We start from the raw sequence: 25655 nt of genomic DNA, 5'->3' as shown, positions 1-25655 counted from the left end.
CTCACTCCCTCCCTCTCACTCACTCACTCCTCCCTCTCACTCCCTCACTCCCTCTCCCACTCACTCACTCTCTCTCACTCACTCTCTCTCTCTCTCTCTCTCTCACTCTCTCTCACTCTCTCTCTCTCACTCACTCTCTCACTCACTCTCTCTCTCTCACTCACTCTCTCACTCCCTCTCTCCCTCTCACTCCCTCTCTCCCTCTCACTCACTCCCTCCCTCTCACTCCCTCCCTCTCACTCACTCACTCCTCCCTCTCACTCACTCCCTCCCTCTCACTCCCTCTCTCCCTCTCACTCACTCCCTCTCACTCACTCACTCCCTCTCACTCACTCTCACTCCCTCCTTTTCACTCACTCCCTCCTTTTCACTCACTCACTCCCTCCCTCTCACTCACTCCCTCTCTCTCACTCCCTCCCTCCCTCCCACTCCTTCCCTCTCACTCCCTCCCCCCTTCCTCTCACTCACTTACTCCCTCTCACTCACTCACTCCTCCCTCTCACTCACTCCCTCTCTCTCACTCACTCCCTCTCTCTCACTCCCTCCCTCCCTCCCACTCCTTCCCTCTCACTCCCTCCCCCCTTCCTCTCACTCACTTACTCCCTCTCACTCACTCACTCCTCCCTCTCACTCACTCCCTCTCACTCACTCTCTCCCTCTCACTCACTCTCTCCCTCTCACTCCCTCACTCTCTCCCTCTCACTCCCTCTGCGTCCCCCTCCCCCTCCCTTTCCCTCCCACTCCCTCTGTCATCTCACCCTGCCTGTGTGCCAGCTGGGGCGCACACAAATCACAGCCGCACCCGAGCACTTAACAGGCCATTTGCATGTTAATGTGGCCTTTGTATTTCACCTCTTCCTAGGCCCCTGCAGCTTTACTCTGCCATTGCTTGGATCGCCCGGCCGGCAGCTCCCACAGAGCAGCATAGTCTCTCGCGCTGCTGCAGACACTTACAAAAAAAAAAGTTAAACACAGGTATGATGTCTCGGGGGTCCGCGGGCCGCCAGGAAAGGCTTGCCAGGCCGCCACAGGCCCGCGGGCCGTACTATGAGTACCCCTGGCATAAAGGATGGTGTTGCGAGTGTGACCATTCAGCACTCCCATCAACGACCCATCCGTAGCCCCCTCCCCTGAAGACATAGCAGTCGAGTTGTTGCCCGAGTTGCATTATCCATTGTGCATGCCACCTGCACCTGCACCCGCTGCTGCTGACGCGCTCATGGACTGCTGACGCACTGATACATGATGCCATGGTTTACTAGCAACCCTCTCTGCTTGCTTCCTGCAGTCCAGCTATCCACATATGGGGAGAAGACGCCTCACCAGCCTTCCACCCTCCATAGCGTCAAACAATGTGTCATTGAATTGTGTCGTAAGAACAGTTGTTAAATATAGCACAAGCCTGTTCTGCCTCTAGCCCATGGCTCACAGCAGCAAACCATGTCTGCTCACGAGCCATTTTTGCCTGCTGTGGCCAACCCTAAACATGCTACAACAAACAAAGAGATGGGTTGAGGGTCCGAGAGAATATTTAACGACCTCAGCACAGTTACAATCCCCCTAACAAGATATAGAATACATAAAGGTAACTGTGGGTCTTAAAAGAAAAAAGTCTATGTGTGTGTAGATGACTGTGTATGCTTCCAACTTAGAGCAAACAGCCGGACATTTACACTATGTGGAAAATATCCATCAGTTACTTTTCCTGTGCCGCCCAATTCATCATCTGGTCTAATTCACATAGTAGGCAATCCGTGTTGTAACCATCTCTAGAGATATTATAATGAGATGGTTAGTTGCGGTGATGTTAATGCCCAGGATGATCGGTGGCTGTTGTATGTTTGTAACTGAAAGCAGTGCATATGTGAATTGTGAAAAAAGGGGAAATGTGCTCGTGTTAAAATTGGAGAATGTACGCAATACTAATTTTATTCTGGAGTCGTGCACTTCCAACAATAAAAACAAAAGAGTGCAAAAAAGTCAGATGGTTCAAATAAAATAACTTCTGACTGGGTTTACTGGTCGACATGTTTCTGCTGAGATTTAAAGACCCAAGGTGGTGTCTACCGCTTCTTCAGGACCCATTAACTTTTTGCTACTGCTCAAAAGTGATAAAATATACAGTGAACACACAAATGATAAATATCACCTGTTCACTCCTGGTAGTCCTCCTTAGTTGCGAGAGGAACGTGCTTCTCCTCACCTGGCATGCAGCTCAGGATAATGGGGCACCGCTCTGTCCGTCGGTACTCCTAGCAGCCAACTGGGCTGTATGGGGAGGTGGATATTTTTCACAAAGTGTAAATGTCCGGTTGTTTGCTCTGCATTGTTTTGTAGCCTCATGCACCAAGCATGCTTGTGTCATCAATAGGTCATGAGATGTAAATGTAAATGTATAGGCATTTATATAGCGCACTACTTACCTGTAGGGTCCCAAGGCGCTTCGACCGCTGCGAAACCCTTCCTGGCTTCCCTGAGAGATGGTCCCTTAATGGGTATCTCCAGGGTGAGACCAGGCATCCCCGGCGGTCTGGTGGGGCCGTTAGTGAAGATGAGGCAAGCTAATGCCCAGAGTTGCCGAGTGTGATCGCTGATCAGAGTGGGCACCGAGGCGAGAGAATTATCGAGTCCGCTGACCGTGGTCCAGAAACCTGCCGCGTCGGGAATCGAACCCTGGTCCCGGTCCGTCCTCCGCTCTCGGGTCTGCCGCCTCTAACCAGTGAGCCACACTACTTCACTTTGAGCACTTTGTTTTTCATTTTTATTTACTGGTCCAATGTCGGACAAGCAGAAGAAGAGGAATTAAAGCCTACACGAGGCAATGAATAAGAAGCAAGCAAATGAGACTGACAATAAAGGCAACCAGTGGTAAGTAGTGGGCAGGCTGTGCCCATTAGCCCACTGTAAGTTGACAATAGGTTCTTTTGCCTATCGATAGCTTGCACTTTGAAGGAGGCAAGAGCCAAAAATGTGCCGGCTTTACATTGCGCAGCATTTTCCGGCATCACTTCTCTTATATTTTTTTTTAGTGGTATTAAGCTTTATTGTTCAATTACTTAAAATCGTTACAATATACTATTTTTACAAAAAAAAAACTTCCAAAGAAGAGAAAAAAAGAAGAAAAAAGAAAAAAAAAGAAGAACAGTTAAAATCTCAGGCAACTTGCTGCAAACTGTAGAGAAGTTTAAAACATTAAAAACGATTATCAAAAAATGGCAGTAAAGTGCAAGTACATAAAGCTTTGTGGAGAGTATTGTTACAGTCTCTCTTGCTTGAAGCCCGGCTGGTTTTGTTTTAGTGCCTCAGTTTTCTGTGACTTCTCTTATATGTGTTCATGTTTTGTTTATGCTTACTATAAAATAGAGCACAAAGGTATTTAAAAACACTTACAGAAGCAATCTTATGTATAGGACAGCTTGGACGTTGGATAGAGAGGCAGCTCAGCGGGTTAAGTGTTCACTGCTGACACCGTAGTGCACTCAGAGCACGCTTTAGTGCAACGTTTGGCAGGGTAGTGTGGGATTTCATGCCTATCGAGGTAGATAAAACCAGCGCAAAACGGATAAGCAACTTTATAGCGCTACAAAACAGCAACACTGCGGAAACAAGTGGCATATGGAAACTATGCGGGTGGATTAAACATCAATAAATATTTTTTTCATTTCATAAACCGAGGGGCATACGTTTCCTTTTGGATCATTTTGGCATAAAATGCATATTGTGAATTTCTTACACTTATATTTTTGAAATGTCAGGAAGTGCTTTAGGCAAAAAGATTACGAAAGATGAAAGGCTTCTGCAGAAACATGATGCGTCACAGTGTAATGATATATATTTCCCAACTCATGAGCATGTGTAAAAGTACAATTAGCTACTATCAAGCGCTGCGTTTTGGTACAGCCTCTTTTTCAAACTTCCATTTGATACGAGGTGCCTAGAGGTGTGTGTGGTAGGAGGATATTGCATACTGCGCTGTCCCTGGATGACAGCAGGGGCAAAAAGCATTGGAAAACCCAAAGGGTCCACATTGGCAAATTCAAAAGGAGAGACCTATTGGCGTTGTCAAAGCTTGTTTAGTCTTTCTTTTATTTTCCTCATAAAAGCTGCTAATTTCAACAAAAAAATTCAAAATATGTTTCTGGGGAGTTTCAAATGTGTGCAGAAATGACCTTTTCAACTATGCTGGTCCAACAGTGTGTTGAATAATGAAAGTCCCAAATATTGCATTCCAGTCTTTTGGTGGATTCAAGAAAAATGGTGCAAATCATAGGTTTTCACTGATTTTATTCCGTGTATTAGGCACTAATGATTACAATAATGAAATTAGGATAAATATATTGGGTTTGACTAACTTGTACCCTCATTCACTGGTTTTGACTCATGGCTATGTCAAAAATGCAACCATTTCCATTGTCAAATTGTGAGTCTTGGCCATTCATCCTTTTAGCACCGAGGGCATGTGAGCACGTGTTCAGGCATGCAACAATGTGCAACTCAGATTCTGCCCAGACTGTGCAAAGCCTATGTCTTAGTCTTAGGACCAATTGTAATATAGATTAGAAAATGAATGTACAGGTGAACTCTGAGTTTGATTGTGCGGCAAAGCAAATCTAGCAGCAGCATCTTGGTGACATGCGCACCTCTCCTTTGTCTTGTGATCTAGAATTTTGTCACATTTTCCAAGGAGAGGAGACCACCACCTTGTCCAGGAGACCATTTGGCCCAAGAATCCCTGGTAGGTTGCATTTCCCCATCCCACCACTACAGGATTAGGGTGCTCTTGAAATAACAAACCACAACAGTTTTAAGGTTTGCACAATATTGTAGCAATGGATGAGTCTGGTCACTCTACCTCCAGGCTGCTGAGAGTCCAGCACAATGGTTTTCTGGTCCAGGAGACCACTGTGCATGTGCCGGCTTCCGGGAACTTTTTTATTCAAATAAAGCATCTGTTAGTGCGCAGAATGCTATGGACCCTTTAATTATACATGCTCCCAGGATACCTCTGTGCAGAAGGACTATGACTCACCTGCTGCCTGGAGTTCTGATATGTTGGTGCTGCTTTAAAGGACTGGTTTTTATCTTTCAAAAGGCCTTTCCTGGTGCACATATTGCCCTCCACCATTACTGCTACTGACGTTTGTAGGCAGTTTGCCCCACAGTAAGACTAGAAATGAGCAAACTTCCAAAATGGTCCTGGGGCTGGTAGATGGAGAGGAGTACTGGCAACCTGTCACCAAGGGTTTCTGGATTTCATTGAGGCTTCTACTCCTTTCACTCCAGGAACAGATGTACCTTTTGTTGGTGCTGCACCAGATTCGTCAGAGTTTTCTATCCTCTTCTTCTTCTCTTCTCAGAGATGGGCGTGGATCCTACCTCAGACATTTGCTTGGCTCTACACCTACACTGTTTGACCTCATACAAGGTACAGGGTCTGACAAAGGACTTCGATGTCCCTATATTAGAGCCAAGAATAGAGGGTGACATAGTGAGACAAGGGGCCATACAGTTGACGACTTTCCTACCAGTTAGTCTGGAGGATACTAAAAGAGTAATTTTGGCAACAAAATCCGGATCCCCTTTTGACCCATGCCCAGTTAGACTCTTACACCTCATTGCGGATATTGCTAACCCAATAATAAATGCCATTGTCAACACCTCATTGTTCACGGCCAATGTCCCCCCAGAGTGGAAACTGGCAGCGGTGAAACCACTACAAAAAAAACAACTCCCCGACCCCACCACATTGTCGAACCTACGACCCATCTCACTACTTCCGGCCCTGTGCAAAGTCACAGAGTCAATTGTAAACAAACAACTTACACGTTTCTTGGAAGATAGTGATGTATGGCACCCCAATCAGGCAGGCTTCAGGACCCAACATTCCACGGAATCGGCCCTCCTGTTCACTACAGAAACTATCCGCTCAGCCCTGGACCAAGGCAAGAAGGCCGTCCTGATTTTATTAGACCTATTGGCGGCCTTCGACACGGTCTCACACGCCATCCTATTAGACCGGCTAATAACATCTGGTGTCACAAGGACAGTGCTTGAGTGGATAAGAAACTTTTTAAGTGACAGGAGACAAGTGGTGACCCTGGGGGAATTCTGCTCCAGTGAAAAAGCGCTATTGACGGGAGTTGCGCAGGGTTCAAGCTTGAGCCCGACCCTGTTTGATGTTTATACTGCACCCCTGATAAAACTAATATCGTCATTTGGCATAGACGCTATAGCCTATGCCGACGATACACAACTTATCCTGGTAATGGATAAGGATAACCAAGCCTGGGAGGAAAAGCTCAAAGGTAGCCTAACGGCCACCTTTGAATGGATGCGCCTAAATCACCTGAAATGCAACACAGGTAAAACGGAGATCATGCCAATAGGCCCAAAAAATGAGTTCATCCCACGATTATGGTGGCCAGAAAAAGCTGAAATACCACCTCATACAACCAACTCGGCCCGTAATCTGGGGGTGTACTTCGACTCTGACCTGTCTTTTAGACAACAAGCGGCTAGAGTGGCAGGCATGTGCTTTGGGGTAATTAAGGGACTGAGAAAGTTCTTTGACTTTTTGCCCCTCGAAGCAAGGAAAACAGTTACGGTTGCACTTGTAACATCGCGCATCGATTTCTGTAACAGCCTCTACGCTGGTACAAATAAAGCTGTCACACACAAACTTCAGATGGTGCAACATGCAGCAGCGAGGTTGGTTCTAAAATGGCCGAAAAGATCATCTGCAACCAAAGCCCTCAAGGCATTACATTGGCTGCCCATTACAAAAAGGGTCTTGTTTAAAGTACTGCTAATTACTTTTAGAGCTGTTCATAACCTTGGCCCGTCATATCTAAGGAAAAAATTCAGCAGATACTGTCCAACTAGAGCACTGCGTTCCTCAACTGCCAACTTGCTTACCGTCCCGAGTTTCAGACTTAAAACCCGAGGGGGCAAATCCCTGGCGGTACTGAGAGCAAAAGCATGGAACACTCTCCCCCCCAGCTGAGATTAGTGGACAAAGAAACAGACTTCCGCAAACACCTAAAAACCTGGATCTTTAATCTCCAAGACACAACTGCCAGAAGCCTAGAGTAATCCGGGTCTCGGTCAAGTAAGCATAGAGACTACCTAACATCTGGTGGTCCTCTTTTGGGCGCCTAGATGCTCCTTGGAGCGATTGCCGCGCGATACAAATTGGCATTTACATTTAAGTCCAGCAGTGTAGGGTCTGTGCGGAAATAAATGCGGTCGAAAAGTGCACCCAGGCAGCGCCAAGAGGGTGACTGAAGACCCTGCTTTGGTTCATTCGGGTTGCATTTTCCTAGACACTGCTCCCTTCCAGAGTTGCTTTTTCTGACATTAGTGCATGCATTTTAGTTTCATGTCCCTTTCTTCCTACACCTTTCTAATAATTCTATTCTGATTACATATGGCGGTCTCGTAGAATGTCAAGTTTTTCTGCAACTTGGAGATTATACTCTTTTTTTCTGTCAGAAGCTGCAGGACAGACTCTCACTGCTCTAGCACTTTACTTGCTCTTTTAATCCCCACCTGTCACCAATGAGTGCATATTCTTTTTTCTTTTCTTGGCCTTTTGCTAACCACATTTGATCTCCATCCCCGCCCCTCAAAGCAGTATTTTTGGTGTGTGACCCCAACTTGGGCTATCCGTTCCCCAGCTCCACTCACTGTGGAGTCTCGACGGGTGCACCAGCTCCTCGGGTTCATTGCATGGCAGGAACATGCCTTGGTGTCCAGAGAAGGTTCAGCTCAGGCTCCACATGTTGAGAAATAAACTCACTGAGAAAAGACTGCATGAACTGGGCCTGGTTGGTGCTAATTTGCTTGGATGTGCAATTTAGTGGCATGTTACACCTCACAAGGGTGTGTTAAGCATGGTAGCCTGGCTTACTGACTAGGGTATGAAGATGTTTTACAGTGGAATACAGGAAGGCTAGGAGAGAGCTCGAAGAACTAATAAGGTCCCTTCTAGAGATATGGGGGTGGTATGGCAGAAACATTCAGCTTAAAAATAGTTTAGGAGAGCTGCCAGGTTAAAGCACAAGACACATTCCTGGGCAGACATGGAGGAGGCCTGTAGGGATTGTGATTGCAGGCAATTGTGGTAGCTGGTATTCAGAGGGAACATACTCACGGTCTGAATGTAGGTATACCTAAAGAAAGGTAGTTTATCACTCTGAAAACATGTGTTGGCAAACAGCAGGGAAAGGGAATACGGCTGTAGCCATGCTTTCACCAAGACCTGGGTTCAACAGGACAATATTTAAATCTGTACCCTTTGGCATGCAAATACCTCTCTGCAAAAAAGGGGTTTGATGCATTTGACATTCAATCTAGTCAGCAGACAGGATCGCAGATGTAAGAGTGTTGAGAAAGATCTGGTTACACTTCTTCCCTAACGATTTCTGTCCATTTTGGGCATGATGAGGAATGTTTCTGCCCTTTTAGGTCTGAGAGAGGGGTTCACCAGGGATCTGTTGTTGCCCATTTCTTTCCTCTCTCTGTGTACTTGAGCTGGGTGAAGAATTTAGGTCAGTCCACTGGAAGCCCCAAGAGTTGGTGGAAGACTCTGTTCGCTGCTACTTTGGTCAGGGTGCGCAACCCTTATTTCAAGAAGCGTTATAGGTTTTGAACGCCTGGTAGTTGAGTACACCTCGTTTATGAGTGACCCTGGCCTTAGGACTAATATTGCTAAGTCTAAAGTGATGTCTATTTTTTTTTGTCTAATGGCAACTGAAGTACTAGTGCAAGTACAAGATTAAGGTAATAGACGGCCGCGCAGGTAAGTGGGGAGGGGGGATTTCGTCAGACATCGACGAGTAAAAATTATTTATTTAATTTACCCTTATGATCGTCTGTCGAATCCCCCCCACCTGGCCCCACCGCTCTAACCTGCACGGGCTGTGACTGGTAATAGGTTTACCTAGGGAAGTGCTACAGAAGGTTAGCTCTTTGCTTTACCTGGTCTTGGTGTTTGAAGACAAACAGACAGGAAACTTTAACAGCAGCCAGAAGTGCAAAATGATAAAGCAAACTTCAGGATTAACTTTTTTGCTAGCATTCTCGGGGTTATGGGTGTGTGCACCGTCCATGGTCTAAGTCTATTCAGGAAGGAGCATGCTTATTTCACCGTAAGGGGCAATTGTATTTCAGATTGTGGAAACAAATTTATTACAATTAGACTAGAGCATGTTTATAACAAGGATGCCCTGCCCTGCTTGCCTCCGTCTCCTCCCACCTGTACAGTCCATTAAGAAGTTGGTCTGCCATTCTTAGAAGATGAGATCAAGCGCTCTCCTTTAACCTGCTGTATTTCAGTCTGAAGAAACCCTCAAGCCATTCTTTTAAGAGTCATCCTTAAGGATGTTTGAGTCTGGACAGTTCATATTTCATCCCTTAGACTGCCTCTTTGCATTCAGCATTGAGGAGCATAGGATTTGGGGTTGTTTAGGACCATCCAGATAAGATTCTATCATAAACTAAATGTATCCAGTGCACTGTGCCCCCTATTTGGTGAGGAAAGAGGATTGTTGGAGTTACAAATGTCAGGAAGAGTGACAGCCACCATTAGAAAATCTATTCTTTGATATGAGCATTAACTGAGCTGCTGAGACCTAGGGTGAAATAAACCAATCCCTGCGATTTTGATTGGACTTTATATCTGAAATGTTATCCTGCCCTCTTAATCTTTGCTCCTGTGATGCTGTGTCTCTGTAATCTTCATTGTACTTTTTATGCTTTATGAAACCGCAAGGTGCAAGTTTTTTTTAACCAGTATTAATTTTTTGCAGACTTAAAAAAATTTAGACAAGCTTGTCTCGCTCTATCTCTTCTTAATTTCTATTTGATTTGTTATGTAGTAATCAATTTGTTGATATCAGTCAGAATCTGTAGGGGTGTGATAGGTTTGCTGAAAGCATGGTGCTGTATAGAATTATAATCATTTGGTTTTATGTATTGGTGATTGATTTATATAAACAGTTTTTTTGAATTGATTGAGTAGATATTGTCTGCGTCATAGGTGTAAGTATTCAGCCCTCTCTTGCCCACTTGCTAGGTGTGTGTACTGTGTAAATACCTAAAAACTAGTCAGTAGGTGCAATGCTTGGCACTAGACAGTAATGACTACTGTGACAAAGGCAGTAACACATCACCCTACAAGGCAACACAACAGCACGTCTTATAGGAACCTAAACCACGTTTTCTCGCAACAACGATAAAGATGGCAGCTTTTCTTGGCAAAACACAACCTCCATTGCTCTCAAAGCAAAACTATATCCTCGCCACTCATAAATCCCAGGGGCATGCCCTCTGATTCAACATAACAGTTTCTTAAAACTGGATCCGACCTATCATGAACCTGGTTCATGTAAGAAGACCGCAGCAAATTAACCCAAATCCATGCTATTTAAAGATGGCTGCTGTAAAAGAACCAGAAAACCTAACAAAACGGTGTAATCCTTTTTTTAGACTATTTCTAAAGGAAATTACTTTTTTGCAGCAGAGGTACGATAGACGCCCACATTACCAGTTTTTTCACTAATCTTTAGTATTTTTATCTTTTTTAATCTATGTGATTTTGCCCAGGGTTTCTCCTCTGTGATTTTCCACCAGAATATCATTTAGTACAAATGCCTTAAAGAGTTTCTTTCATAATCATTTTTAAAATTCTATTATTATTGAACTATTCCTTCTCAACTGTATTCTGTCTGGTTTCTACATAGAATTACAGAAACAAAGTCCCTAATGTGAATATATTAAAATGTTCTCTTCCCATATGGAACTCTCACCTTGAGTCACCAAGGAAGGGAGCAAATGGATGCTGTTCCTTTTCTATGTGAATTACTTTATTTGAGCATTAGATGTTGGTAAGTAAAATAATATTTTGCAGGTTACCAGCTTCAGTTTTTCAGTCTTCAGCGGGGTACATCTTTTGGTGTGTTTGTTCGGTCCTGATGACTTATCAGCCTTGGAATGATCGCAATGCCGGTACGTGCACACACCTTGTGGCAGGTTGCTCTTTCTAACAATGAATACCTCTTTCCATTCATCAGCTTGCCAAAGTAGCTCTACATGCCTGCTAGGTCTGTTTGCTCTGTAGTATTTACATATCTCTATTTGCTGCTCAGACTCTCCCTCTATTTCAAACCATTTTGAGATATCAAGAAAACAAAAACACTGAAGGGGAGCATGGATCGCGGAACTTTGAAAATTGAATCTGTTCTAACTACACTCAAGTGTCTGAGAAGACACATGCAAGTTTGATCTCAAACAGCGGTACAGTTCTGCTGAAATTCCTCAAAACAATAGCAAGTCAAAATAACTAAATGTATTTCCTTGTCTTTTTTTTAATCACTCCATGTGTTTTCTACAAGTCCTCCAATCACTTCTTCCACGTTTCCCAGATTGTATTGGATTTTGTCAGTATTCCTTGTTTACTGAAGTAAATAAAAAGTGTCTGTTCCCTAATGTGAGCTCTGTATTTGAGTCTCAGACCCTGACACAATAATTCATATCTTGTACTTGTCCTCTGTTTATGTTAGAGTGGTTCAAAAGTGGTGTGTGCCTAGATGTCTGGTTTATAAATTGATGAATTGGAAAACCTTTTTTAAATCTTCATAGTCTTATGCCTTCCCATAAGATCAGCAGAACACCGGCATCCAAACAAGTGGAGTGGAGAAGTGTGGCTCACTGGTTAGAGGAGGCATACCCGGAAGCTGAGGTCAGACCCGGGACCAGGGTTCAATTCCCGACGCGGCAGGGTCTGAGCCCAAGTGTCCACGGACTCGATAATTCTCACTTCGGTGCCTACTCGAATCACGGGTTCACACTCTGCAACTCTGGGCAATAGCTTGCTTAATCTCCACTACGGCCCCCCGCGGCGGGATGCCTGGCTTTCACCTTGGGGATGCCCAGTACGGGTTATCTCACAGGGAAAAGCCAGGACGGGTTCCCAATGCAAGCGCCGGAACAACCCGTTGGGGTAGCTGTGAGCTATATAAGATACACTAAAAAAAAAAAAAAATACAACAGTACCGAATGTAACAGTGATTCATGCTACATCCGGTGGAAGGTTGCCTTTCTTTTTATGTTGTGTTAAAAGTCTCAGACTGTTCTGAAACAACCGGAAGCTCAGGAACACTAATATCCCTTTTTAGCTGGATCGATTATAAAGGGACCCGATCAGACTAGTTCTGCTACAGCTGTTGTACATTTATCAAAGAGGTGCTCACATACACGAGTTTGCTCCTTTTCATATTTGATAAACATATGGATCATATAATGTTTGACTGACAGTGCCCCTGCAAATGTTGTCCCTTTCTTTGATCTAGTAATACAAATAAGCAGAGCTCATCTGAAAAGATTGTCTACATTTTATGTTTTTATTTATTGTTAAAAGTTCCTTTATAATCTGCTTTGTTCTGAAAAAAAAAAAGTTCCTTTATAAGGACTCCGGACTATGTCTTCGCCGGAAACATCTTCTGTTCGACGAGCTGTGCAATCTCCCCTTTCCTGTTTTGAGTGCACCCTTTCGTTTGATAGATCCATCTCCCAGAGTGGCTTCTTGAAACCAGTTTGAAGCCAAACTGGATGGAACATAGAAACAGATTGTCACCCCTGACCTTTCCATTTTATTAATTTTAAATGTGATTTATTTTGTAAATGCTTGAATACAAATCAAATCAAATAATTATTTATTTCGGCCATTATGGCCATAATAGCACAGAGAAAAGAATACAGCAACGTTTATAAATATAAATCTTGCAAGGATAAAGTGTGCGTGCATTACAGTATTTAAAAAAGAATTCTGAATATAAGTGCAAAAAAAGGTGCTAGTTGAAAATAGATATTTTTGAAACGTTTAAAAAGATAGTTAAAAAAGTATTAATACGTTTTATTTACATTAAAAAGCTAAAATTATCCCATAGACCCAGTTTTTAACATGGATGACCGTACACACCACATAGAAAATAAATAACGAGAGGCTGAGTACACTATGGGCAGGCTAATATCGTATTTTAAGAGCCTATAGGCCTCCACGCAATGCTTTGTCCCAAGATTCTGGCATACCTGTTGTAACCATCGGTATCTAACCGTCTTGTATGCTGGGCAGACAAATACTACATGTTGATCCGTCTCCGGAATATCTGCACAGACCGGACAGCCCTGAGGCAGAGTGTTTCCCCATTTATTTGTAAATGCACACAGTGGCAATACACCATGCCTAAATTGTAGGTACCGTTTTTTTGCAATGGGGGGCTGTATGACATCAAGAACAGGTTGTAGCTTATATTGATCTTTGGCCTCTAGAAAGGATAGAGTCAATTTGCCAGTGTCGGAATTGACCTATATCTGGTTAAGTTTAAATTCTCTAAAAAACGTTGACATGGTCTCCTTGGGAGTTGTCGTGCAAGTTGCTCCAGCGTTAACCCATAGGTCTCCCATCCTCGTGGCAGCCAAGGAGTTTATAATATAGGACAGCCATGGGATTTTGCCAACTCTCTGTAAATTTAGGACCTCCTTTAGCTCTTCTCTAAAGAACTCAAGTTCTAGAGTACTCCAGATACGTCTCCAATAGAGAAGAGGGTCTAAGGGCATATTCCTCTGCAATTGGACTAACCCCAAGGTCCTTGCGGCGTGGCGTCAATGGTGTACCTTTGGGGAGACTTAAAAGCTGCCTAATAAAAGAGTTCTCGTTCTTAGAGAGGGGATCGGATGGGCGGTGGCCCCAGATTTCTGCCCCATATAAAGCCGCTCCCCTACTCTGTAAATTTCCATTGCTGGACCGACCATTTTGTAGGTGCACTTCCTAGACATCTTTGCTATCCCCAGCTGTCTGTGCCAGCTTTAAGCTAACCTTCTTGATTTGTGAGTTCCACTCCATTTTGTCAGTGAGTGTTAGGCCTAAGTGGTCGAAAACAGTCACTTTCTCTAATGGGTTCCCATCTAAAAAAGGGTTTGGGAGCGTATTGTTACCTGCGTTGAAAACCATAAATTTAGTTTTTAAGTGAGTTGATTTCCAAACCCCTATTTTTACAAAATAGATGGAAAATATCAAAGGCCCTCTGTATTCCCATTGGAGACTTGAATAATAGGAGGGTATCATCTGCGAACATCGGGCCGGAAACCTGTTGTTCGCCATCCTAGGAGCATGTATGTCCCTCACAGCATTCAGAGCCTCTATCAGACCATTGATAAATAAGCAAAAGAGGGTCGGGGCCAGCACGCATCCTTGTCTTACTCCTCTGTCAATTGGAATGGGGTCAATAAGCTCACCGTTTTTACGGTACCTAACTTGAGCGTAGTTGTTTTCGTGGATCTGTTACATCTGGAAACAAAGGTAAGGGGGGATCCCCAAATCTAATAAAATGGACCACAATGTATCCTTAGGGATCAGGTCAAAGGCCGATTTAAGGTCCACAAAGATCAGATAAGGGCTGCCTCCCTCCAAAAGCACTGTCCTCCAGTACTGAAGTTGCAGCCTAAGTATCTGATCTATTGTGGACATCCTGACTCTAAAACCTACTTGGTAGGGACTGAGTATAGAGTGCTCACCCATCCAGCTTTCCATTCGATCCAATAGCACTCGTGCGTATATTTTTGGGGTGACATCTATGAGGCTTATTGGACAATAGTTGGCAGGGAGGAGTGATGAGCCCTTTTTGTAAATTGGGATAACCTCTGCCCCCAGCCTTGACGGAGAATCGACATTCCATATAGTATGGCGTTAAACAGGGTCCATAGGTAAGGGGCCCAAATATTAGGTTTGTTGCGTAGCAGGTTACCCGGGATCTTATGTAGACCTGGCGCCTTTGAGTGGGATACCTTTCTCAGTGCTCCCTCTATCTCTATCTATAACCAGGACAGTGGTCCCTAGACAAGGCACAATTTGACAGATAAGTAAATATAGGCTAAATAGACACTATATTCTTTGTCCAGCCGGACAGATTTATTTTTGATAAGTACATTTTTAAAAAAGAGTGTTAACAGCAGGACACCAGCCGATGTCAACTGACACACTAAGGAAAAGGACAGACAAGGCAACTAAACAGTCTGTGTAGTTAATTCACAGTCAGACGATGATACAAACACACTATTGCTGGCATCAATTAATACATTTCATTTGCATATAGTGTGACACAGTCAACGACGTTTCGAACCTATGTGTAATACAGGTTCATCCTCAGGACATTCATTATATGCCTTCCACTTTTCAAAAAAAGTCAAAATTAACTTGCTCAGCCCTTGCTAAGGACAATAATTGCCAAACCATATATTTTAACATCAAGGAAAATTAGATAGGAAAAAGGAGAGAAAAACAATTACATAGATTAGGGCATTTAAGAAAACTGTACATACAAAACATTTATTATAATAATAACCTCTTAAGTGTTGCAGTTACCCCCAATAAAAACAGCCACATACAGATCTAACCGTGGGTTCAAAAAGTATTTATTAACCAGAGCATGACTCTTCCATGCAAAATTATACCAACATGAATATGGGAATACATAGCCTATTAAATGCACAAAGCTTAATCCCAAAATGCATCCCTCTACCATCGTGAATACGGCACATATTAAGCGGCTGAAGATTATTGTGCACAAAAAATTGTTATGGGGAACGCAAGGGAGTGTGCTTAGAGATCAATTATAACTAGTGAAGGTAGTTTGAGAGCCCATCACCTCACCTCATAGCAAACAATTGGGATTTAATTATACCTGCAAAAATGGCGCAGATTTCAATAACCTGAGTGTTTAGGGATTGCCTAAAATAGAAAGGTGAAATAAGTTAAAAACAGAGGCAATTAGAGTGAACACTTCCTTAGCTGATACTTAATATAGAATCAGCTTACCTGTTGGGCAACAATAAAGCCTCTGGGATGGGAGGATGGCTGTGGAGAAAACCGCTATATTACTTCTCCACACGACATAATGTTTAGTAAAAGAACGCGTAATCCAAGTAGCTACTCAAGAGCCTGAGTATTAAGCTCTTACCTGATTATAGCAGTGACGGGCCGACAATGCGATCCGCGTCTGAGGAACGAATCGCCCTACAGCCACAGTTCCGAGAAACCAAGAAGTCGCTAGTACGCGGTCACATGGTCCAAATTAGACCAATAGTAAATCAACCTGAGTCACCCATCTTGGAGCAGTCAGGAAGTGGATAGCCTAGTCATGTGAGCCAGTGCCACCAATCGCGTGTGAGTTAAAACGGACCGTATGAAATAAAGAAAAGGAAAGAAAAACCGGCATTTCATTCCGCAATTTAAACCTTCCATATGCCCCCGTTGTGACGAATGAGCTGTCATTCTTGGCAGACGGTATAATTTACAAGGCTCTAATACCGTAATCGCAGTTAGCTCGACGATGGGTAGCCATGGCAACACCATAAACAACCCACGAATACTTTTATACCATTAGGTATGCTTTTAGGAAGTTAATACTGCACATATTAAAACCAGACTACTTGGGTCTGCAGATTAAGGGACAGAAGGCAACAGTGGGCTAGTATTAATGATTACATAATTTCAAAGAAACATAGTGCAATGAACCAATCAAACAGTAATATGAAGAAGTTAACCATATTGTATGTGCGCAACCCACATAAGGACAACATAACACAGTTCATAGTAGTGGGGTCCAGTCTTCGGCCCGGTTGAGCCCATTCTGTATGCTCTTGGTTTTAAGTATCCAGTAGAGCTCTTCTTTATTCAGAAGCTGTTGTAAGTTGACCCCTCTTGGAGATATCTTGATCTGAGTAATCACAGTCCACTGAAAATCCAGTTCTGTGTGGGCCAGTGCACTAAAATGGTCAACAAGCGGTGCGTTGGGCGTCTTGCAGCGAATACGACTTCTGTGTTGGCACATCCTTAGTCGTATTTTTTGGGTGGTCTGACCTATATAGATCTTGGGGCATGGACACAGAATGGCATAAATAACATTCACGCTGTTACAGTTAGTGAGGTATTTACGCGTAAATTTAGCATCCTCATAGCTGAATTCTTTGCCTTCAATGGTGGTACCGCACATAGAACAATTGCCACATTTAGCATGACCAGTTACTTGAGGGAGACCCCATCAATCGTCCAAGGTGTCAATGTTTTTGGTGGAAGGTAAAGCGGCCCTCACTAGATGATCTTTAATATTTTTTGATTTTTTGAAGGCAAACAAAGGTCTGTCTACAGTAAGTACTCCAGCATTTACAACAGGCCAGTGTTTCTTGACACTTTTGGTAATGAGATTCGAGGCCGGGCAAAAGGTGGTCACACATACAAGTCGGTTCTCAGTGGTCTTAGCTTTGGGCTCATGCAAGATGTCCCTAGGACAGTACCAAGCTCTTTTTAATGAGCTCCGAATGAGCTTATGTGGATAACCCCTCGTTTTTAGTTTTGAACTGAGATGTTTGACCTCACGAAAGTAATCCTCTTTCATATAGCAATTCCTGCGTAACCGCAGGAACTGTGAATATGGAAGGGAGTCACGTAAGGCCAGAGGGTGGTGGCTCTGATAACTTAACAGGGTGTTACGCTCTGTTGGTTTACGATACAATCCTGTAATAAGGCGACCTTCACAGTATTGAATGTTAAGGTCCAAGAAAGGAATAGATACATGGCTGGTGGCTAAAGTGTATGTAAGTCCACTACAATTGCTGTTAAGCCAATGTAAAAATTGTGCAAGGAGAATTTCTGATTCCTGCCAAATTAAAAAAATGTTATCGATATACCTCTTCCATAGGGCAATGCCACTATGGAAGGGGTTAGTCGAGGTCAAAATACGGCCACATTCAAGATGGTCCATATAAAGAATCGCCAAGTTTGGGGCAAAAATAGCACCCATCGAAGTACCCTTAATCTGGCCATAGTATTGATCATCAAAACAGAAAAAGTTTTTTGTTAAACAAATTTCAAGTAACTGCAAAATAAAAAGAGTAGGAACTTGGTGCGGCCTAGGTCGGCGGTCAAGGATTTGTTGAATGACCAGAATAGAGTCAGTCTGAGGGATGTTAGTATACAATGACTCCACATCCAGAGTACAAAGTACTCCAGATGTGGGGTCATTTGGAAGATCTTCAATTATGTTAATCATATGCATGCTGTCACGAATGTAACACTCAGTGACAGGCACAAATTCCTTGAAGAAGGTAACAAACAGACCGAGGGGCTCCAGGACCGAGCCACAACCAGATACTATTGGTCGTCCTGGGAGCTGTGTGGTGTCCTTATGGATTTTCGGTAAGGTGTAGATTACCGGTATTCTAGGATTCTTCTTAGTCAAAAACTGATATTCATTGCGACTAAGAAAACCAAGTGCAAGGCCATCATTAGTAACCTGAGTTATAAGTTGTTGAATTTCCTTAGTAGGATTTTTGGATAGTTTGCAGTAGTGTTCCTGATTATTCAATTGGCGGAGAACTTCCCTCTTATATAAATCAATATTCTGCACAACAATCCCACCGCCCTTGTCGGCCGGTTTAATCACCAAATCAGAATTGGTTTTTAAACTGGCTATGGCATTCTTATCATCCATTGTGATATTAAAGGGAACAATGGGTCGGCTAACCTCAATTTCAGAAATATCTTTCAATACCAACTTTTCAAAAGTTAAAATTTCTGAGGGAACCATACTGGCTGATGGAAAAAAGGTTGATGGTGGTCTGAAGGGAGTATTAGAAGGAACAAGAGGTCTAGGGTTCAATGTAAAGTAGGCATGTAGTCTTAACTTACGAAAAAACCTCAACAACTCAGTTTGAATCTCCAATAAATTGGGGCGAATAGCAGGGACAAAGGAAAGTCCTTTGCTCAATATAGACAATTCACTACTTGAGAAGAGGTGGTCAGTGAGATTAAAGATTGGCAATGTATTTTCAGTCGTCAATGGTTAGGGTATGTCAATTATATACTCAGCCAAAGGGCTGTTGTGAATTACCACTGATAGTGCTGGCGGCGAGTATTGCGCTCGCCCGGAGGATAAGGCCATCGTTGTGGTTGCTTGGCCTTTCCCCTCTTGGCTGGCTCTTGTTGGCCTTGGGGTAAAAAAGGAGTTCTATTGGAGGGTCCTGGGGCTTCGCTTTGATCAGAGCTATCCGATGACTCTGCTGAGGTGTCGGAAAAACCAACCAATGTTTGGCGCTTATTGTAGCGTCCCCACGGTCTTTGGTTTTGATTCTGATTATAACCACTGTAAGCCTTATTTGTATAAAAATCCTTGACAAGGTATGGATAGGTGCGTTCTTGTGAGTAATTTTTGATATCCTTTTTAACCTTGATCGATTTTTTATTCTGTTCAATCCTATAGAATTCCTCAACAGTTTTGCCAACCTTTTCAAGAAGTATTTTACAATCAGTGACTGTACCCTTATCATTAATTAATTTCTCCAAATCAATAATCTCAGCCTCTAGTTTTTTAAGTTCCTCTGACGCGATATCAACACCCAACGCCATCCAGTGTCTTGATGCGGTCGTACTGATATAACTAAACCCATTCACATATTTAGGGTTATCAGTGAATACGCCAGGAACATTGCAAATCTGAAGTCCTAATGGAATAATATTAGCTTTTAGGTAGGCTGTGAGCAAGAGTTTCATCAATTCAAGCCTAACCACTTTCTTTTTAGCTTTTTCAAGATGATCACCAAGACTAGTGCTTTGTGCAGCTGGAGTGTCAACGGTATCAGTTAATAAAGATGGACCTTCACATAGTTTATTAATGTAATCTTCAGTGTACAGAGGTGTATGGTCAGACATGCCCAAAAATTATGTAGAAAAAGGGGGATAGAAAGTGTCCCAGAAGAACAAAGGAAGGGACCCGCTTACGGGAAAATAAGGGTGCTAACCCTTGCAATCATACGATTGCGCTATATATCATTTTGGTGTACAAGGGAACCCAAGGAAGCAATATGCTAGAGACCTTAGGGTAGTTATATCTATAACCAAGACAGTGGTCCCTAGACAAGGCACAATTTGACAGATAAGTAAATATAGGCTAAATAGACACTATATTCTTTGTCCAGCCGGACAGATTTATTTTTGATAAGTACATTTTTGGCCCCTCTTGGAGGTATCTTGATCTGAGTAATCACAGTCCACTGAAAATCCAGTTCTGTGTGGGCCAGTGCACTAAAATTCTGTGTCCATGCCCCAGGATCTATATAGGTCAGACCACCCAAAAAGTACGACTAAGGATGTGCCAACACAGAAGTCGTATTCGCTGCAAGATGCCCAACGCACCGCTTGTTGACCATTTTAGTGCACTGGCCCACACAGAACTGGATTTTCAGTGGACTGTGATTACTCAGATCAAGATATCTCCAAGAGGGGCCAACTTACAACAGCTTCTGAATAAAGAAGAGCTCTACTGGATACTTAAAACCAAGAGCATACAGAATGGGCTCAACCGGGCCGAAGACTGGACCCCACTACTATGAACTGTGTTATGTTGTCCTTATGTGGGTTGCGCACATACAATATGGTTAACTTCTTCATATTACTGTTTGATTGGTTCATGCACTATGTTTCTTTGAAATTATGTAATCATTAATACTAGCCCACTGTTGCCTTGTGTCCCTTAATCTGCAGACCCAAGTAGTCTGGTTTTAATATGTGCAGTATTAACTTCCTAAAAGCATACCTAATGGTATAAAAGTATTCGTGGGTTGTTTATGGTGTTGCCATGGCTACCCATCGTCGAGCTAACTGCGATTACGGTATTAGAGCCTTGTAAATTATACCGTCTGCCAAGAATGACAGCTCATTCGTCACAACGGGGGCATATGGAAGATTTAAATTGCGGAATGAAATGCCGGTTTTTCTTTCCTTTTCTTTATTTCATACGGGCCGTTTTAACTCACACGCGATTGGTGGCACTGGCTCACATGACTAGGCTATCCACTTCCTGACTGCTCCAAGATGGGTGACTCGGGTTGATTTACTATTGGTCTAATTTGGACCATGTGACCGCGTACTAGCGACTTCCTGGTTTTTCGGAACTGTGGCTGTAGGGCGATTCGTTCCTCAGACGCGGATCGCATTGTCGGCCCGTCACTGCTATAATCAGGTAAGAGCTTAACACTCAGGCTCTTGAGTAGCTACTTGGATTACGCGTTCTTTTACTAAACATTATGTCGTGTGGAGAAGTAATATAGCGGTTTTCTCCACAGCCATCCTCCAATTCCAGAGGCTTTATTGTTGCCCAACAGGTAAGCTGATTCTATATTAAGTATCAGCTAAGGAAGTGTTCACTCTAATTGCCCCTGTTTTTAATTTATTTCACCTTTCTATTTTAGGCAATCCCTAAACACTCAGGTTATTGAAATCTGTGCCATTTTTGCAGGTATAATTAAATCCCAATTGTTTGCTATGAGGTGAGGTGATGGGCTCTCAAACTACCTTCACTAGTTATAATTGATCTCTAAGCACACTCCCTTGCGTTCCCCATAACAATGTTTTGTGCACAATAATCGTCAGCCGCTTAATATGTGCCGTATTCACGATGGTAGAGGGCTGCATTTTGGGATTAAGCTTTGTGCCGTTAATAGGCTATGTATTCCCAAATTCATGTTGGTATAATTTTGCATGGAAGAGTCATGCTCTGGTTAATTAATACTTTTTGAACCCACAGTTAGATCTGTATGTGGCTGTTTTCATTGGGGGTAACTGCAACACTTAAGAGGCTATTATTATAATAAATGTTTTGTATGTACAGTTTTCTTAAATGCCCTAATCTATGTCATTCTTTTTCTCTCCTTTTTCCTATCTAATTTTCCTTGATGTTAAAATATATGGTTTGGCAATTATTGTCCTTAGCAAGGGCTGAGCAAGTTAATTTGGACTTTTTTTGAAAAGTGGAAGGCATATAATGAATGTCCTGAGGATGAACCTGTATTACACATAGGTTCGAAACGTCGTTGACTGTGTCACACTATATGCAAATGAAATGTATTAATTGATGCCAGCAATAGTGTGTTTGTATCATCGTCTGACTGTGAATTAACTACACAGACTGTTTAGTTGCCTTGTCTGTCCTTTTCCTTAGTGTGTCAGTTGACATCGGCTGGTGTCCTGCTGTTAACACTCTTTTTTAAAAATTCAAAAATTTACTAAGATATAACTACCCTAAGGTCCCTAGCATATTGCTTCCTTGGGTTCCCTTGTACACCAAAATGATCCCATTATCTCTATCAGCAAATTTCTATGACAGATAAATTATGGGACTGCAGGGAAGCGCACTCAATACAGGTGAAAGATGTTTATGTACTGCCTCATAGCTTTGTTAAAGAAAATCTGCTGTTACATAGCTGCCTTTCTAGTTACTTATCCGGATTCTACAACTTACTCCCACTTAATGATATCCAGTACCAAGTTTCCATAATCTGATCTTAAATAATACCACACCGAAGGCCGCTGCTATGTACAGATTACTCCACCAGAGAACTATTATCAAAACTAAGTTTTCATTTTTCAATTCCACTATTATGGAAAAATTATATGCATAATGAGTTCAATATACAAACCTGGAATACGATATGCTTTAAATTATTTGCAAAGTCTAGATCTGCAAGTTTAGCTAAGTTGTTGCTCTTCTTCTACTCTAGGTTATTTATTACTCTAATTATATGTTTAAGTTTGATCACTCTGTTTCGAATTTATATTGGTCTTGCAAAAATGTGTTGCATGTTATTTTCATGTAAATATACTATTTGAAAAGTTTTATAAAGCTCGAACATGATCCAGCAGGGTATCAGAACGCAAATGCACTGCATGCAGTTTTAACATTGCGGTGGGTGCTGCTTTAAGCAGCACCCGCCGCAATGTTAAAAATACAGGATGTGACCGCCAGGGTAGCGGTCACATCCTAATTCGCACAGAGGGATTGCCGCTTCCCCTGCGGACGGTCCCTCTACCTCTGGGGTGGCGGACGCCATCATAATGACCCCCTTAGTTAGGGGCTCTCTGGTGAAAATCTGTATATTGTCTGCTACCTGTCATACAAAAATCTGATGAGCGATTACAAATTGCCTTTTTCTTCACCTCTTCTTTCCCCACCTGAAAGAAGGTTTACTCCTGGCCTTGTCAGGAGTAAACTTTCAACCTTTTACAGGAAGGGAAGAGATTGAAGAGCTGCTAGTGAATACCTTTCAATGTGAAAGTTAGTGGATGTGCACCGAATTGCAGGGGACTCCACCCCAGAAACTACCGCTTCCCACCCACTTCCAGCCAGAAAAGCCGAGCCTTGCTAGAATCCAAAGCCTAATATAATATGAGCAGAATCAGAGAGGCTGATTACAGAGCTCTGATGCAATCAGAATGCTGCCATCGTTTGTCACCTCTGCATGGCACCAAAAGGTTCAAGTGGATTTTTGTTTTTGTCAAACTCTTTTTATGGAATTTTTTACTGCGGGCACAGTGTTGTAAGACATCATACAGCTAAAGAAAGTCATTAAACATTACATCGCAATATCAATGACATACACAGTTGCCGTAAACATGACTTTGCCTATAGAATAAATATGGTTAAATGTTGCTTGGTCAACTGGATGGCCATATAAAAGCAATTCCAGTGCCCAATATTTTGCTTCCGTAACATTAAACAATAATCTATGGGAGAGAATAAGAAACTCGTATAGTGTGTCCTGTAGATGGGGCTTCGGTAGAACCAGGGTCACAGGAGCAAGCCTCGGGCACTGGAGAAGCGACCCTTAGGGCTTCCGGGAGGATCAAAATTGAAAGTGATTTAATGCTTTTATGCGAGTTGGGCAGGCTTTAAGTGGTAGTCTTTCCTAGAGGAAACTAATTAGTGGCCCCATTGGTACTCAAAAGTTTTGTATGTATCTTGCAGGACGTCTGTCATCCTTTCCATTGTTAGCGTGTGCCACAGCTTGGGGTGCCATTGTGTGAGGGAAGATGCAGTGGTTGTCTTCCAGGCAAAGCCACATAATGGAGCGATCTCTCGAGGTTTGGCGTTTTAAAGTATCATCTGGCAGGCCAAGCAGTGCAAAGCTGGGTGTAGATGGAAGGGGATAACCCATTATAGTTTCATTTGTGCAAATATTTCTGCCCGGAATGGTCGAATGACCAGGCAGTCCCACCAGATATTTCGGAAGTCTCAGAGTAAGCCACAACCGCTCCACCAGAGATCAATGGGTTAGGGAATATGGTTTTCAATTTAGTTGGGTAGAGGTACCAATCGAAGAACATTTTTATAATTGGCTTCTCGAAGTCCCAAAGGGTGATTATGTCTGGGGATGTCTTTCCACAATTTCTGCCACTACTTTTCAGATATTGGGCCGCCAAGGATATCAGCCCAGAATTGGACATGGTGTGGTCAAAAGGAAGGTGTCAAGCAGGTCGGCATAAAGGAAAGAGATTGCACCCTTGGCTCCTCCGGCTTGTCGTACACATTTTTTGTTCGGAGAAAGATTCCTAGTGGCTTTCAAACTTATTTCAGGTTATAGGATCCAGTGCTTCAATTGAGTTTAATGGTATCTTTCGGAATTGGGTATCCCAAAATCACGTTGACAATGTTCAAAGGTAAGGACGTCCCACCCATGCAAGAGATCAGAGATGCTGAGACAGCTGCCCTCTCTCCAGAGATCAAAGGGTCCCCGTGTTAGGGCTGGGGATAAAGCAGGGTTGAATTGAAGTTAATGGGGGTACGGGGGAGGCAAAGGAGGCCCACTCCTTCAGGGCCATTTGATTAGGGGTGCTCAGGTATGCGTTAGGGGGGCGGTCAGGTTTTGGCTTCCAAGGGGCATCCCATACATATTGGCCCACTACAGTTATGTCCATATGGAGCCAATGTTTGTCTGATTCTCTTTGAGCCCATTCAGAAATGACCCTCAATTATGCTGCTTAATTATAGTTCAAATACAAGTGAAAGTCTGGTAGGGCAAGTCTCCCTGCCTGCTTTGGTAGCTGCAACTGTTTGTAGAAGAGCCGGGCTCTGCGGTCCTGCCAGATGAATCATATGACCAGGGAACGGAACGACTAGAAAAAATCTTTGGGCGTGTCAATTGGAAGGCCTTGAAAGAGGTATAAAATATGTGGCAGGACTGTCATTTTAATTGCGTTTATGCGTCCCAGCCATGACAGGTACATGGGGACCCAACGTTTAAAGCGCAGTTTATTTAGCGCCAAGACGCCTGCGGGTATTTGTCGCGCTTTATAAATGGCAACAAATAAATAAATAAATAAATAAAATGTAGTGTGAGCAGAGGAAGTAATTGGAGAAAATGCAAGTGGAATTTTTTTACAGGGCAAGTACATTTTCGAAACATCATGTCTCTTGGGCAAGTTGATATTCCCCTCCCCTGCACTGGGATGCAGAATCACAGATCTCCTCCAGTTGTCATGTGATTATATCACGCTTGGCCATGCGGAGCCAGTGAAGCTCAGAAAGGGAAGTCTGCACTAATGAACGAGATAGAGTACATTTTCCCTGGCTCATGTTCACCAAATGCAATTCGTCAGCACCCATTATCTTGATTTGAATGGGCAAGATTTACCGCATGTTTTCACAAATTTTAAGTGACATATTTATATACTGTTTATATCATTGCATAACAACTTTCACAATATAGATTATTAATGACAGTACAATGTGTATGATTTGTGCAATAATTACCTAGGACAGGCACAC

General features: G+C 43.0%; 1 protein-coding gene across 1 annotated transcript in view; it reads left to right on the top strand.

Annotated features, from left to right (window-relative positions):
* Positions 1–25655, top strand: part of ANO10 (anoctamin 10) — a 757832-nt gene that overhangs the window by 445027 nt on the left and 287150 nt on the right. The window lies entirely within an intron of this gene.

The sequence above is a fragment of the Lissotriton vulgaris genome, unplaced genomic scaffold (assembly GCF_964263255.1).
Source record: "Lissotriton vulgaris unplaced genomic scaffold, aLisVul1.2 SCAFFOLD_310, whole genome shotgun sequence".
Lineage (NCBI taxonomy): Eukaryota > Metazoa > Chordata > Amphibia > Caudata > Salamandridae > Lissotriton > Lissotriton vulgaris.
Note: the sequence above shows the minus strand (reverse complement) of the source record. Positions and strands in the feature narration are given on the sequence as shown.